Source organism: Macadamia integrifolia, chromosome 3, assembly GCF_013358625.1.
Source record: "Macadamia integrifolia cultivar HAES 741 chromosome 3, SCU_Mint_v3, whole genome shotgun sequence".
Lineage (NCBI taxonomy): Eukaryota > Viridiplantae > Streptophyta > Magnoliopsida > Proteales > Proteaceae > Macadamia > Macadamia integrifolia.
The window spans coordinates 24,361,470-24,379,396 of NC_056559.1; the positions used below are offsets into that span (position 1 = coordinate 24,361,470).

At 39.7% G+C, this 17,927-nt stretch overlaps 1 pseudogene; it reads right to left on the bottom strand.

Annotated features, from left to right (window-relative positions):
- Positions 1–17,927, bottom strand: part of LOC122072629 — a 147,836-nt pseudogene that overhangs the window by 52,840 nt on the left and 77,069 nt on the right.

Below are 17,927 nucleotides of genomic sequence, written 5' to 3' on the forward strand. Positions count from 1 at the left end.
ATTTAGAGGGGTTGATATTCAAGTATTAAGGTCACCCAAGGGAGAGAAACTCTCGAGCAAAACCTCAGTCCAAGCAGATCAAACGTTAGGGAATTCGATCAGCTTGAGTAGTGCTGCAACCATCCCCAGAAACAGGGGATTCCAGGTAAGAGAAATAAATAGTAAATATCAATAAGAAATAGAAGGGAGAATATGAAAAAGAGATCTAGCTGGGGAGGAAAAGAACAAGAAGGGAGAGAGCGCAGAGACATCGCAGGGAAGAGAAGAAGGGAAGTGTTGCACACGAACACAATCAGCCCATAGCTTCAACCAAAACTCACAACTTCATTCCATATTCAATCTGTCTTCTCAATTGGTGGTTACACGTATTTAAAGAAAATAAAACTCCTACACTAAGCAACTACTACCAATTTAGGAAACTAAAATAAAGTTAATTAAGCAAACTAAAATAAACTCAAATTGGTAAACCCAATATCTTATCCTATGTAATCTACCCAAATGAAACGAGTACAATATTATTCCAAAATAAATAAACCCCTAAAATCTTACTAGTTTCCAAAAATCTGTTAGACTTGCTTCTTGGTCTAGGTTTCCTAAATGGGTTCAAGTCAATCCATGGAAGCGCTACTACATCAATTCCCTTGGTGTTGAGAAAAACTCACCACTTAACTATCTGAAGTCACCACTTAAACCACAATCGAATGATATAAAATCCACATCGTGAAGTTCGTTGTTGAAGTAGCGGCTTGGAAATATAAAATCAATTGGTTATAGCTCAACTAATCAACTGATTTACTATTTTCCGCTAGTTGATCGTCAATAACCATCGGCTCCATCTCATCTTCCATTATTGACGACTCGTCTTTTGATTTGTACACCTGTTGCTCAATAGTTGAGATCAAGTTGTTGAAGGTAGAGTGCATATAATCAGATATGGCTAGTGCTTGGTCTTTGATGTCCTTGTATTGTCGCGGAACCTCTTTGCATTGTTGTCGAACCTTCTAGCATTGTTGTTGAGTCTCGTCGAGCTTTGCTAATACAAATTGAATTTGTTGATAGATCTCTAGTAAGAGAGTCAGATCCATCGGCCATGTTTGCTCTAATACCAATTCATAGAGGGTCGGTTAGGGAAGATGGGGAACTCAAGGAAGAAATTAGAGTAGCAGGAGAAGGCGAAGCACGCCTTCACAAATCCACTTAGAACTCAAAAGCTAACTCAACATTCTCATTCAATCAACTCTGTCCATCATTGGGTTACATGCCAGCAGGGTTTAAAGTATCGGTCCGTATCGTACCGTATCGACAAGGGCCGATACGATACATAAAATTTTTAAAACCCTTTTGTATCGATATGTATCTTAGGATACATACCGATACGCACCGATACACCACCGATATACCACCGATACGATACGAAACACACTGATACGTATCGATACTCTATGGAAAATTCAAAATCGAAGTGAAATGTATGTTTTGGTATGTATCGGTACGTATCAGTGTGTATTGGTATGTATCGATCGATACACACCGATACGTATCGATAAGGTCATAAAATGGCCAAGATGGGTAATTTTTCAGAAAAACATAATTTTTTGAGGTGTTTTTATTCCAAAGTTGCTACCAACCATTTTTCTCTCTAACTAAAGTGGAAATCAAGGTTGGGAACAAGGATTTTACATTTATGGGACAACTACAAACCTTGGATTCTTAGTGTGATACTCTCAATTTACTATTTATGCATCATACATGTTATATATAGCGTTTTTTAGCTATTTTTTTTATACAAAAGTGTATAAAAAAAGTGTTTTCTATCTATTTATATACATATCTTTAACGTATCTTAGCGTATCTCTGATACGATACAATACGATACCCTCCGATAAGTATCTTAATTTTGGCCGACCAATACGGTGACCGATACCGATACTTTAATCCTTGCGTGCTAGTATATAGAGAGAAAGCAAACCTCTTACCTAGACTTTAAAAGTAAACAGACTATCAAAGGAAAGAAATCCTAAATTGAATCTACTCCTACGCACCTGACTCAGAACAAAGAAAATAAAAGCCATTTAAAAAAAAAAAAGTTCCAACCCTTGTTGAGCTAAAACCGTGGGTTTAGACCAATTCGTCTTGGCTCTTGGCTCCAAAGCCGGTCGGTCTGGTCCGACCAGTCAAGTGTATTTGCATCACATCGCCTAGGCGTCCAGGCGCCTTGATTTCCTAGGCACCTTGTTCATGTCGCCTTGCATCCAAGCCCTTTCCACACATCGCTTAGATGCACTTAACTATGGTGAAAGGCTTAATCCAAAAGGCAGATCCACATGAGAGGAACCTGTAACAAAATAGAGGAATAGACCTCCAAGATCCTAAAATAGAGAGGAATGATATCCCCTTGATAAGATTATTGTGCCTTAACAAGTTGGGGACATCTTCAAGATCTCATTACTAATAAGAAACAATCATATGCCAATGAGATCCTTAAAGACAGAAATCTCAGCCTAAGAATTCCCTAACATTGGATCATTTCCAAGACTGAAGACATCATTGCCTCCAGAGATCACCAAGGGAATCCCATACAGCGCACAGAAAATGCAGTAGTACCTCAATGATCACCTCTAAAATGAAGGGCATATGCCCACAACACTGCATCAATTTTGCTGCTCCTGACAGCAATTATGGTTCTATCAGAATGTACACCAAAGGTATATAATTCCTCTATTGCACAGCATGTAACATTTTCTTTCCATTCAGGTGTTGCAGCCTAAGATTCATAAGAACAGAGTCGAGGGCTCCTGGCATACTTGGAAAGCCATTTACATGCTTCAAACACCTCAGACTAATGTACAAATAGTTCAGGTGTGAAAACAAAAGAAAATCCAAAATACAAATAAGATCATAGTTGTCACTGCGCCAAGCAAGGATTAAAGTATCGGTATCGGTCGCCATATTGGTCAGCCAAAACTAAGATACGTATCGGAGGGTATCGTATCCTATCAGAGATATGCTAAGATACGCACATAAATGGATAGGAAACACTTTTTAAAATATTTTTGCATAAAAAATTTGTTAAAAAAAGCTATTGATAGCATGTATTATGCATAAACACTAAATTGAGGGTATTGCACTAAGAATTCAAGATTTGTAGTTGTCCCACAAATGTAAAATCCTTGTTCCCAATCTTTATTTCCACTTTAGTTAAAGAGAAATATGGCTGACAGCAACTTTGAAACAAAAACCCCTTAAAAAATCGGGTTTTTTTCTGAAAAATGACCCATCTTGGCCATTATATGACCGTAGCGCACTGTATCGGTACGTATTGTACCATATCGGTATGTACCGATCGATACATACCGATACTCACCAATACGTATCGATACTCTATGGAAAATATAAAATCAAGGATTTTAAAAATTTCATGTATCGTATCGGTGTGTATAGTATCGATCGACTAAATTTAAGATACGTATTGGTGGGTATTGTATTGGTATCGGAGATATTTTGAACCCTGGTCTAAGACAAACCAAGGCGCTGGAGGGCTGACTAAGCGCTTAGGCGAGAAGGCACCCGCCTTAAGGCGAACAATGTGACCAAGTGTTATTTTTTATTTTCCCTATTTTCTATCATTATTTACTAAGCAACATATACCGTGTATTATAAAAAATCAGCATTAAGCCACATCAAGTCATTAAAAATCAACATATGCTACATCAAATCATAAAAAATAAACACTAATTCACATGAAGTCATAAAAAATCAACATATAGAAAAATGGTCTTGTTCTATAATAAGTTTGACTGATCAAATGATTTTATTTTTACATAAGAATTTTTGTATCAGGTATAACACAAAACCAACTTTCTAAAAAGTTTAAGATTACTTAAATTTGAGTTGTAATGACAAAGTTATGCTCCGGTCAAACTTTAAAGTGTGCGAATCTGTTAAAATCCCTTGAATGAAAATAATTTTATGGATATTAAAACAAAAGATTATTTTACCGGACTTTTGGTTTTTAGCAATGTTTTACTTTGATAGGATTTATAAAATTTTCATAATTGAGAAAAACCCTAGCATTTGAAAGTGCCAAAACACAAGGCGACATGTAGTGCAATAAGACGACTATCGCCTAGGCCTCAGACAAACCGCTTGGACGCCAAGTCGTTGCCTTGACAACTATGGATAAGATCCACATGAGCAGCCTAGAAACAATCTAAAATGGTGTCATCCTGGAACACAGATGGGAAGAACTCAGGAAATGAAGAATATTATCAAGGATCCCCTAATGCTGCCCAATGCCAACAGATTGATATTATACTCCAAAAAGATTCTTCGAGGTTATAGATATGAACAATAACTTACCCACACCCCCATTTAAACTCTCCTTCACAATATACCCCAAAGGCTTGTAGGATAACCGCTAAAATAGAAGTTAATGTCTTTATTATCATCTGATAAGAAGGAAAAAAAAAGAAGAAGCGATCAATAACATTACATTAGTTGCTCCACTGAGATAAAATAAATATTGAAAGAAATGGGGCTCTGCCTGAAAGCAAACATACATATTGAACAATTCCGAACTTTACAAGCAGGTAAAACCATTGACCAAGTTTCCATGGTTTAAAGAAATAGCTCATAGGAAAAGTATGTTTTACAATTCCCTTGTGAGAACTATTTTCTAGCAAGGGTGCTTTAGAACCTGCCCGTCCTTGCCGCTCCATAAATTCGATTGTCCGCTCTTCACCACCTAAAGATGATCATAACATTGATAAATATGAAAATTAGCTGCTGTTTTAAGTTTAAATATCCATGAACAATATAACCATCTACTGCACATCGACCATGAGGCAATATTATATTTTTCCTGCTGAATCCCTTCTTCTGTCTAGAGAAATATGGGAAATACACTCTTCTTAGTTATCTACATGTTAAAATCCTAGAAAAGCAACAGCAGTACTGATATTTATGTATTATCATCATATAACCCTTCATTGCTACTATAGTACTATACATGATATAGGCCTTTTGTTTTGATACCTTGCAGAAGCTCATGGAACATAACATAACTACTCAAGGTGGCTAGCTAGCCTAGATATAACAGGTTAATAAAATTCAAATGAAGAGCGCAAGCATCAAGGATTACAGTAAAAGTATCAGGTATCGTATCGGAGGGGTGATTTTAAGAGACATCGTATCGTATCATATCGTATCATATCGGAAATAGGCTAGATACACAAAGAAATGGTCAAGACACATAGAAATACACTATTGGAGCAAAAAGACATTATAAGTAAACAATATACATCATGTATCACATATAAACACTAACATGGAGAACAATGTATAACGAGACAGTGCATTCAATTAAAATTGTTATAAGGATGAGGTATCTTACATATACTGACATACAATATATGCTATAAATTTCTCAACTTAATATCAATTGTTCTTTGCAAGAAAATCAATTTTTCTTTTCAGGTCGAGCACTTTTTAACTTTTTGAGAAATTTCAAATACATAAACAAATTGACGCAATAATTCAATCAATGTTTTAGGTTGTTTTACCCAAATCTACTCAAACATAGTAAAAAAAGATTTGAGTTTTTTCAACTTACCTGTTTCGCGCTATGTTTAGCTTCAATGGATGAATTTGTATGCATCAATCCTCTAAACATCAGTTTGATTGTAGATTTTGAATCATTTTCTATGAATGATTCAAAGCCCCCAAGTCCAAGAAATGAAAGGGAAATTGATTGTTCATTTGCGCTTCAAATTTTGGAAACTTAAGTACCACCAATGAGAAGAACAGTCTCTGTTTTGAAAGTGAAACGGGTTTTGTAGATACGTATCTTAAGTATCATTGAGCAAGGTTCTAAATCTCGGGTTTCCACCTTGGTTGAAACCGAAATATATTTCAACTACTTTCATAAAAGGACACCCAAAATGGTACTTGTGGTGTTAACACAAGTTTGCTAGTGTACGCTGAATGAAGTTGTAGACCAGCCCTGTTAATTTGTCAATAAACACTAAGTCTATATATAACTCAGATCATGAATTAGTCATACAATACTCATCACTCAACATCAAGAGGAGTTTTTAGGTGGCGTTAAACTATTAGATGCATACCACCATAGTTGTCACGGCGCCAAGGCGAACCAAGGCGCTGGAGGGTTGTCTAAGCGCTTAGGCGAGAAGGCGCCCGCCTTACGGCGAATACGGCGCCAAAAAAGACGTTACTATTTTTTTAATATATCTATAATATCTAGTACAACTGTATAACAATGATATACTTAATTTTAAATTGCTTGTAAAAAATCAAGCCTTTAAGTTATATCAAAATACAAGAAGCACGACTTTAAGCAACATCAAGGGAAAAAAGTACACACTTTAAGCAACATCAAGAGACAAGAATCAACATTCAACATGAAATTCATATCAATGCAAATTGCAAAGTGATATATTTTCTAACATGAGAATACACAACAAAAAATAAAAAAAATTATTCATAAAAAAAAAGCTATAAATTAAACAAAAGGCATAAGTGCATAACAACATATAATTCCTAATGAAATATTATAAATAATATAATATTTAACTATTTAAGTATGTAGTTAGATATACTTACCTCTATGATGCCCAAAACGAGATCCACAAAGTCCATCATAGACCATGAGTCCATGAACCATGATATTTTAATGTTTAACCCCCTGTCAATCAATACATATAAGTTAGTGATACTAAAACACTAAGCAACAAGAGAAACCTTGTTCCTTAATATATGAGTCATGACTCATGATAGGTGATAGGCTATGGGTTCCAATCCTACCTGGGGAGAATTAAAAACACCTAATGGAAATTAAGAAACATAAAAAAAAACCAAAATGTTAAACTTTAGTAAGCTTTAAAGTATAAATTTTAAAACAACAAAATAAACCATCAAGCTAAACTTTGTTCTTGTTTAACCATAATCAAGCTAACAAATCAACATCTAATTCTTCTCCCTCCTGTTGTTGTTGATTCATAGAATCAGTTGGCCCATCACCAAAGTCTTCTTCAATATCTTCATCATCACGCACCACATCGTGGACCTCTTCTTCAACTTCATCATCTGATGATTCCTCAATAGTGGCCCTTCCCCTACCACGACGTGTGTAGCAAATATTGGCTGCACTTGTTGATCCTTGAGCCCTCCTAGGTAAATTACGACCCCCCACCAATGTAGATGCACCAACTGCTCTATCAACATCTCCCCATGTGAGGTCGTCTCCAGGATGGACTAAATCTCCATCTTCTTGATCCCCTGTTATCCATTCACTACTCCAATTCATTTCATCAAGAATTAATGGATCACAATTGCTGCCTTTTTCCCTTCTTTCTTGGAACCTTGAATGAAGCCGACGATTGTATTGGATATAGACTAGATCATTCAAGCGTTGATGTTCTAGTCTATTCCTCTTCTTGGTGTGAATCTGAATCCATAAATACTCTTTATTTAAGTCAAGAAATAGATGTAAAAAGTATAATTACAAACTAGTATACAAGATCATACGTACAAAATCAAATGTGCTCCAATTGCGCTCACAACCGGAAGCGGAGCAACAAAGGCCTAATATGCGTATTGCATATTGTTGAAGCGTAGGGGCCGAAGATCCATGTGTTTGCCACCAAGAGACTATATATAAGGAAAAAATTAGATACACATATTGTTAAATACTTATTAAAATTAAAAAAAAAAATACTTAGTACTTACTAGGATCCAATGCTCCTTCACCGACTATCCGTTGTTTAAAAGCCAAACTCCTTGAAAAGCTACCTTCACATTTTCTGTACAATTGAGACTCACGTATGATCTTGTCTTGCACAGTTAAGTCGGGCACCATTCTTTCAATAACTGACATGAATGCATCTTGTATTTTACATGATTCTTCAAAAGGGGCATCATTGATGTAGTCAAAATATTTGCTAGCATTTAGGTAAAAGGCAGCAGCATATAAAGGTCGATCCATTTGGACCTCCCAACGATCATCAATAATTGCTAACACCTTCTTCCATGACCATTCTTTGTTGGCAAAATTTACTTTTATCTTTTTTTTTTGCTATTTCCATTGCCAAATAAACTTCAGGCAATGCAGGCCTCTCATCACCATCTACTAACCTCAAGACAACTAAAATTGGTTGGGATGCTCTTAAGCAATCTAGTACACTGTTCCAGAATGTTTGTGCAAGTATTGTCTCAAGTACTTTCTTACGTGCCTCTGTCTTGGACAACTTAGAACTATTCCAATCATCAGATACAAATAATTGCTTCAAGGCATCCTTGTTCTTGTACAAACTTTGTAGTGTCAAGAATGAGGTAGCAAATCTTGTAACTCCAGACCTCACCAAATCTATTCCATTTGTAGCATCAACAAGTTTGTAATGTCTGTAGATAAAACTTGTCATTGTTTTTGCCCTCTCTATTGTTGTTTTATAAGCTTTCAACTTGCCAATGTCCTCTAACATGAGGTCCAAACAATGAGCTGCACAAGGAGTCCAATAAAGCTTACTCCGTTTTTCCATCAACATTCTACCAGCTGCAACATAATTAGCTGCATTGTCTGTAACTACTTGTACCACATTATCCTCCCCAATTTCTTCAATTTTACTATCAAGCAGCTGAAATAACATGTCTGCATATTGAGACTCACTAGATACATCTACAGAGCCCATAAAATAAGTCCCCAATGGACAATTGACAAGGAAATTAATCAAGTGTCTACCTCTCTTGTCAGTCCACCCATCAGACATAAGAGTGCACCCGTGCCTTTTCCAATAATCTTCATATTTCTTCTTGATACAGTCAATCTGAGCTTTTTCATCCTGTAGCAAGGGCTCTCAACTCATGGTAAGAAGGGGGCTTATATCCTGACCCAAACTGTGCAATGGCTTCAACCATCTCCTCAAAGCTCCTTAAGTTGACAGTATTGAATGGGATGCCAGCTTCATAAAACCATTTTGCAACATATGCATTAGTTTTCTTTCTGTCTGCATTTGATCTTAAGCTGCTTTGTATTGTTGTCTGGGTAGAACCTTTAGACCTCCTCTCACCAACTATTTCTTCAGGAGTCCGTCTAAGATAAGAATCTATCGGACCCTTTACTGCCATTTGTGTATTAACATTAGCTTTATTCCTTTTGGAAGATGTCCCAGAACTTGGTACAAGGTTCTTTATTGAGGAGTCTATAGTTGGGGGCCTTGGTACATCAGACTGGAGTTGCCCTCCACTTTCTATCTCTTCAGGCAAATCATCTCCCTCCTGATGACCAACAGAATAATCCTCATCAAATACATCAGGCTTCCTCTTCTGATTTCGCATGATAGCTTCATGCATCTCTCTAGCGATTGCTGCAGTTGTCTTTGGGCACTTTGATATATCTCCATACCCACCAATTAAATGTTGCTTAAGCCTTTTGATTCCTCCTTTGGCATCTTTTCCACAAAGTGTACATCGCACTAAGTTCTTATCATTAAGATCTGGCCAATATCCATACTTCCACCCGGGGTCTTTTGATTTGGCCTTCCTAGTTGGATCTTTGCTTGGATCATATGTTGATGCGCCAGTACTAGCAGATGGCCCGCCACTACCACTAGTAGCCATATCTATTTGAATAAACTACAGCACTACATAAACATAAGAAACAACAACAAGAGAAACTAAGTAACAAAAAATAAGAAAAAACATATCAATCTACAATGCACTTTACAATCTAAAAAATAATAACTAATGCACTAATGCACTAATGCACTAATGCACAACACTAATGCACAACAATAATAATCATGCAATCATAAATTCATAATACAGAATCACAGATTACACTATTACAGTCTATATACTTGCAGGGCAAAATGTTTTGTACATAAAAAGCATGGTTATCACATAAATAACAGCATTTGAGAACAACAGAGGGGAAAAAAAAAAACCAGATGCAGACGAAGAAGAAGCAGAGGAAGAAGGAGGAAGAAGAAAAAAAAAAAAAAAAAAAAAACCAAGGCGGTCGCCTTTGGTATAAAGGCGTCCAAGGCGACCAAGGCGACGCCTTTTGGAAGCCTTTATACCAAAGGCGACCGCCTTTTATACTTCAACAATGGCGTCCCTCGCCCTGGCCCTAAAAAACCGCTTGGACGCCTAGGCGACGCCTTGACAACTATGCATACCACTGTAAATGTCGTAGCAACTCCTCTGAATGCAACATTGATGCAGATCTAGGGTTTCCAATAACCCAGTTCGAATCACTGAGGGAAAACTCAAACAATTATAAACCACATACTGGAAATATTGTAACTCAATGGTATGGCACAATTGCAAATAAACTCAAATTTATGATAGAATGGCAGAATTGTAATCAAGGGAAACTTCAACTTAAGAGAATGAGACAAAGGAGAAGAGTGTAACATGTCAAGTGTACGGGATAATCCTGGAACCAAAGATAAAATATAAATAATGGATGAATAAACCTAAAGTAAAAGGGCATTATTGGAGCTTCAACAAAAGGGAAACAAATATCTTAAGGAAGGAAGAATTCTTCTTCCTTGCGTTGAAACCAGAAACCAGCAGAAGTAACTTTCGAGCAAGACAAGAGAACTCATCAATGGGACCTTCCATCAGGCAGAGATTCAAAGAAGGGTTTGATTTCTCAATGATTTACAGCCTCTAATTGATAAGAAACCAAACAAAAAATCAAAGAAGTAAAAATTTCTGTGACTCAAATCCAGCAGTAACAGGTAAACCAGATCCTTATCCTCACTTGATTCTCACAACAGAACAAGTGATTCGGGAAGAGAATCTACAGGTTCTAGTCGCCCATGGAAGGGGTGCCCTAGCCCAAAATCCCAGGCCAATCGGACTGACGAACAGTGAGTTTGATCAACTCTTATAAGTTCCCAATCCAAGTATAAAAGAAGGCAACATACGATTGGAAATAGCAGTTAAGACAAATTAAATGGGAGGATGAAGAATTATTTCTTCTTCTCTTGGTAATGAATTATATATTCATCCAAAAAAAAAATGGGAGGATGGAGAACAATGAAGCAAGTATAATAGAAGGAGAAGAGAAAAGAGGAATAGGAAGATTGCACCTGAAATGAGAGAGAGAGGTTGCACAGCCTGCAAGGGGGGGGGGGAAGGAGGAGGTCATACGACCTTGCTATGCCATCGTACCACTCAGATAATAAACAAAAATAAATTCATCAATGTCAAATCTGCCCAATGAATTAGGTTACAAGCCTATTTATAAGAAAACAAAATTAAAAACTACCTAACTGAAGTGTAGAACTGAAATAGAAAAAAAAATCTCCCAATTACTACCTAAAACTTAAACTCAAATCGGAAATTCCCGACTTGTCTAACAACTACCCAAAAAATAAAAGATTATACATATCTTTCCCGAATAAAATAAATACTAATTTTCCTAATGAACAAATACAAATCTTGGATCCGGTTCATATTGGTCTAAATAGCCAAAAAGGCCAACCCAGTTCAGCCACGATTCTACATCATAGACATGAATCCATGACATGTTTTGGGCCCAATTGTTCTGAAAGTCCATCACTGCCCACTTATAAGCCCCACCATCAACATGTTGTATGTATCCCAACCTAGGGAATGGCTCACTGAGACTATGAGGATGTGGAAGTGGCAACACATGGTTGCTTTGAAAGAATTCTACTATGTTGAACATAAAAAGAAGTTTAGGGAAAACATGGGTTTACCTTGAAGCTCCAAGAAGTCCTCTCTAGGTTGATCTTGGTTGATAACACAAGATAGTAGAAGAATACAAAAACTTAAGCAAAATTGATTTTTGTGAATTCCCCCTTCTTTGTCGAAACCCACGAAACTTGAGAAATTCTGTCGAAATATGGAAACAATGTATGCTTCCATAAAAAAAGGTCACTTATATAAGCATGGGTAGGACCAGTTTGGTTGCATCATGCGAAACTTGGGAAATTTTGTCAAAACAAGTAACATTTTGGTTTCAAACCCTGGTTTCATCTCGAGCCATACCGAACGTAGGAAATTTTGAGGAGATTTAGAACCATGTCCGTGAGAATCTGTGTGTATCGGCTGATACCTATCAATATGGAAGGATACACTTCGCTTTTTAAGAACACTGTATCGTATCTGTACCTAATGATACCGATATGAATAGGCCAATACGATACTTTAAACCTTGCCAAGGATAAGCTAAGAGATGAGTCAGGATTATAAGAACTAGTTTGGGCACATTTGTTACCTGTATGTGGATGGGCATTTGTGAGTAGGCCTTCTGGACATACCTAGCATAAAAAGTAATCCTTGTCTACATTTCAAGGTCCAAATTTTGGATCAGGTTGGCCATCATAGTGGGGAGAAATTTAAAATGCTACAACAACTGAGATGTGTACAACTCAGCCAAAATTTAGCTTCCTAATCTAGCACCCTGACCAATGCAAACCCATGTATATGAATATATATGTATATATATATATATATATGTGTGTGTGTGTGTGTGTGTGTATGGTGAATAAATAATTCATTATTAAAGGAGAAGAAAATACATACAGGCCCCTAAGGAGGGGAGGGAGAAGAAAAAGGGCAAAAACATGGATCTCAAGGAGAATTCGGGCTCCTGATCACAGAGCTAGGAAGTTCCCAGGAAACTACACTATTACAGTTTCTTGGGACGGGAAGAAGTGGAAGAAACTTTTGAGATCTCAGCTTTGACATTAAAGAAGATGGAACTCTAAATATTTTCGAGAGGCCAAGAGTTAGAGGTCCATATTCTATGATTTCTCTCCATCCAAATTTGGTTGATGGCCCACATAGTTACAAATGGTCTTCCCTTGGAATGTCATATCCATCCGGATCCACTCCCTTTGGAAGGGAAGGATTCTTTTATTACTCGGCCAACATTTGGAGAGAGCTAGATTCCAGATAGAGGAGACAGGGCAGAAAAAGAAGAGATGCTCTATGTATTCCAGCTCAGACCACAAAGATAGCAAACTGGGGAGACTGGAATCCTTCTTTAAATGAGGAAAGTTTGCATGGGGAGGTATTTCGTGAAGACTCTCTAAGCCATGAAGCTTTTTCCCTAGGGATATGAGGCTTGAACCAGATGAGCTTGTGCCAAGGGGATGAGGGACTATGAGATCTGACTAATTCCCAAGCTGTTATACCCGTGCCCTAACCCGATCTAAATTGAACTGTTGTGATAGGTCTCGGACCGGAAGTGGAAAGTACCACAGGCTTTGGCTCGCGGCAGCCCATTGCGAAAGGGGGAGAGATGACCCCATTTGCTCGTGTATTGCTTGCCAATCCAACTGGAGGTGATTCAAACCTTCTGATCCCAGAAGGTAAGTAACCCGACACTCCACTTAAATCCTGGCACCCATCAAAACTTCCGAACGACCATACTTAACACCTAGGGCAACCACTTAGGGGAAACCAACTAGAGGATAGCAAACAGTCAAGACACCTAACTATCCTGACCACCGGAAACAGACCACCGGAAGCACCTGGGCCTGGATCCGGTGGGCTGACTCCGGTGGCCACTTGTGCTATCCAATAGGCTCCGATGCCCGTGGGTCCCACCACCCGCATCGTGAACAACCCCAAATGACCCCACCCACTCTCCCACACCTTCCTCATGACTTGTATTCCAATAGGTCTAAGGAGGCGGGCCCACGTCCCCGAATCGTGAAATAACCCAATTCGATCGGATATGGGCCAACCAAACAGGCCCCAAGGACACAACTTAGTATAAATAGGAGAGGTGAGTTCATTTCTCACCTCACTTGTACAAAACGTGGGAGAGGGAAAGAAGAGGAGAAAAGGGAAGAGAAAGGAAGAAGAAGAAGAGGAAGGAAACTCACCTTTGCTCCCGGCTACATGCACCCTTACCGGAGGTAGGTTTTACATCTCCTCCCACTCTTTATTTTGACTTTTGGACAAGAGGTGAATTAGGAACTCGGCACCTCCCGGAGCTCGGGGAATGATCATTTCACCTCCCCAGTGTGATTGCCAAGCTCAAACCAAGTCCGGTGAGCTTCGACAACACTTGTGGCCAAATGACCACTCAGGGTTTTGATCTCTCGATCGATGTATCTCTCAAATGACCTGATGGAATTAGGATTTCTTTAGCTTAAAATGAAGGTAGGAACACCCTCTACAAACTCCACGGAACAAATCTCGACGATCGGACCTGAGCTAGAAAGCCCCAAATTCCACGGGCAACTTCTGTGTTTCCACCGGAAACACCCCACCAGAAACACTGGGCCTGGATCTGGTGGTTGTTTCCGATAAGGTCTCTGAGCCTTAGGAGCTCTCTGCCAATGCCACCGGATTCACATCTGATGAATCTGGTTGATCTTCACCTGTTTTCGGCGACTGAATCCGGTGACCTATACTGTTGGACAGTGTCTGACTTCTTTGGGGGTAACCGCTGTGGGTCCCTTCCGATGTTCCCAACACGTATTGAAGTTCTGTTACCTTTGTGCTAAGACAAAGACATGCACGTATCCCGAGGCCGATAGTGAGTGAAACAATTGGTTGACACACTTGGAACCAATTTGACAGAGCACATACTAAGTGAGGGAAGGTCAACTTTTGTTTTCAAATTGTTTAATTATTTTAGAATTGCTCGCATGTGTTAGGATTTTCATATGATTATTTAAATTGCTTAAATGATTATGATGTTCTATAACATGTTATTGTTATATTATTGCATAATATATTGTTGTTGGAATTGATATGTGATGTATGTTGTGAGACAGAATCTGGTGTGGCCGAGGTGGTTCCGGTACTGTGATTGTCGTATGGATGTTGCATTCATGCATTGATTATGTGTATTAGATTAGATGTAGTTGCGGATGACACTTTATTGCCGATGGTGATCCCGGTATCGTGTACTCTGGGACTGCATTTGGAAATGGATACACTTTGTGGCCGATGGAAATCCCAGTGTTGTGTAGTCCATACTCAACTGTTTTGTATGCTAGAATAGGTATATAGCCGTGGGTTACACTTTGTGACCGATGGTAATCCCGGTATCGTGTGCCTCGGAACTATACTTGGAAATGGGCCTGCTTTGTGGCCGATGGTATTCCCGGTGTCACGTGGTCCATACTAACTGTATCATTATACAAAGCATATAAGATATTGTAATTAGGTGACGTTCCCTATGCTACATCCCCTTGCCAATAAGGGTAAGGTGTTGGATAACCTAATGGTGGTATGCTCGATGAACCTTTCCAGAATGCCACACCTGCGGTACTATGTGACTGTTGTCGGAGGCGGGAACTAGTCCGGCGTGGCCGTTGGTAATCCCGGTGCTGTGACTATCAAGAAGGGGTTATTAGGGGTTTGTAGGGTGACCGATGGACGCATCCCGGGACTGGTAGGCTCCTAATCACGGCTAGGGTTTGTATCGCTATGTAGTCGATGTGCAAGTTCTGAGACCAGGGATACAGCCTAATGTGCCGTAGTATCATTACCCGACTTAGTTGTATTGTTAGGTGGTGATTATTAATTGCATCATTCGCATAATGAACTGTGTTTAATTTTTGTATTCATATCATCATAGAATATTATATATGTGAATGATGTGCTTGGTTGTGCATGAACCCCACCCCTCACTATGCAAGTTGGAAGCTCACCCCACGTATATGCTACTTTTTAGATAATGCAGGTACTGTAGTGCCATTGGGTGGTGACTCAACCTCATCGGGGCCTGACTATAGAGTAGGTGACTAGTGGATGCCAGAAGCCGAAGAGCACGATTAGGATTGTGCCTGTGACTACTGTGCATACGCGGCACCATGAGATGCACAGCGTATTTTTGATCTTCTGATACCGACCTAATGATTGTATACTTTGGGCTTATTATGTATAAGTCTTGAACTATTGTAATGGAATAACCTGGTTATATACATATGATATCATTAGATGTTCCCCATTTTAAATTATAATTCCGCTATTATACTCTGATTCCACTGCTATCAGTTTGGTTCGTGTTGTGAGATTATGTATGTTAAGGTACTGCTATCAGAGACCCTGGTAGGTTTGTAAGACGGGTACGTGTCTTACTCACACAACCGGTATTCCTAAGGGTAAGTTGGGTTTACTGGAATTGGGGTGTGACACAAGCAGCCTTGGCACTAAAGAGACCATTCAAGGAATGGTTCCATAGAATTGCATCACTCCTCGATTGACCAACATTTGGGATGGCAGGCAAAGCATTCCATATTTCTGCACTCTGAGAAGAAGGGGCAGGGGGAGACCATGATCTTAAAGATAAAATGTTAGCAACCTTGAAGCCTGGGGAGCCAGAGCTATAGATGCTGATGGCATTGAGAATATGGGAAAGGAGCCTCATAGGGTGCTATAGGTCAAGCCAAAGGTAGGTAGAGGAGCCGTCTCTAATCAGGCTGGATATAACTTTAGAAGCAATGATTCTGAGGGGCATGATCTTATGCCACACCCAGGAGGCATCAAAGGAAATGTGCGCTGTCCAAAAAGTATCCTACTTGAGCATATTAGAATAACCCAATCCAGGAACTCTGCATCAGTAGGGAAAATACAAATAATACAGGTTTATGCATACTAATTTTGGATCCAATAATTCCTATCTCTTGGGACGGAAACTTGTCAAGAAGATCTTTACATGGTGGATCGGCACTGAAATGAAGTAGAATGGCTGGACTCACCGGCAAGGTGCTCCCGGCCTCCCCTTACCTAGCCCAACCTGCTCCCTCCATTCCCCCAAACCCTTCTCTCTCCCATCCCTCGTTGGGGGTCCCCTGGAACACCCATTTCAAACCCCCTCCTCCATCCCTACTGAAGGCCTCCCCCTCCATTATGTCCCTCCTACCTTTCTAGTAAACTCTGTGACTGCTGTTTGTCTGAAAGGCCTGTTGGAATCTGAGGCTTCTCGTTGGCAGAGCTCTCTCATTGGGTATTTTCTTGGCAAAGGACCACCCTTTCACTTGGTTAAATCCTCCCTTCTAAGACAATGGCGCCCAGCGGATACTGTAGATGTATTCCTTTTGGATCATGGGTATTTCTTGTTCCAATTCCCTGACGAGTGACAGATTGCGTTGCTTAGAGGGGGTCCTTGGCTTATTTGTGTAAGAAAATTTTTCTCCGGCTGTGGCATAGACAGCTCCTCAACCATGTCAACTTCTCCACTATTCTAATTTGGATATCCCTCCCTGGCCTTCCACTTCACTTTTGGTGTTCTGAAGGTCTGAGCGTCGATGGCTCAGTTCTGGGCACCCTTATCTGATCCAACAATAGGACTAATCAAAAAGATAGGCTAGCCTTTGCGCGTATCTGTGTGGAAGTTCCAGCAACCGCTGCCCTCCCATCCTCCATCTCGGTTCAAGACGGAGACGATTTTAGCTTCCAGCACGTTATGACTAGAAACCCCTATAGTGTCTCAAATGCGACGTCTTCAGGCACGACACTTCTACCTGCCTCCCAAAGAACCTTACAACTAATCCTCAGGGGCTAGAGACTCGAGACCCTGTCGACTCATTACTCCTGAGAGACAGGTCCCTAATGTCGGAGTCGGGGCGGAGGTTGCGATTCCCACCCCCCCTTTTCACTCGGTGAGAGGTCGTAGGGCTACCAAGCGGCGGAATCTTCACTGGAGGGGCTTGATGCCTCTTCGCTTGCCCCAACGACTGCTATGGAGGCTTTACCCCTCGGACAAAACATGTTCTCGATTTTAGTGTCTGCAGTGGAGTACGATGAGGACAACGTTCCTCCTGTTCCCAGACCAGATGGTGACCCTTCGGCGCCTCTCGATGACCAACTCTCTGAGGATGGCTCTGGGAGCCCTTCGACTTCTAATTCTACCTTGGGAGATGAATCAAAGACTTTGGACTCCAGTACGTCCTCTCGAGAGAGCTCCC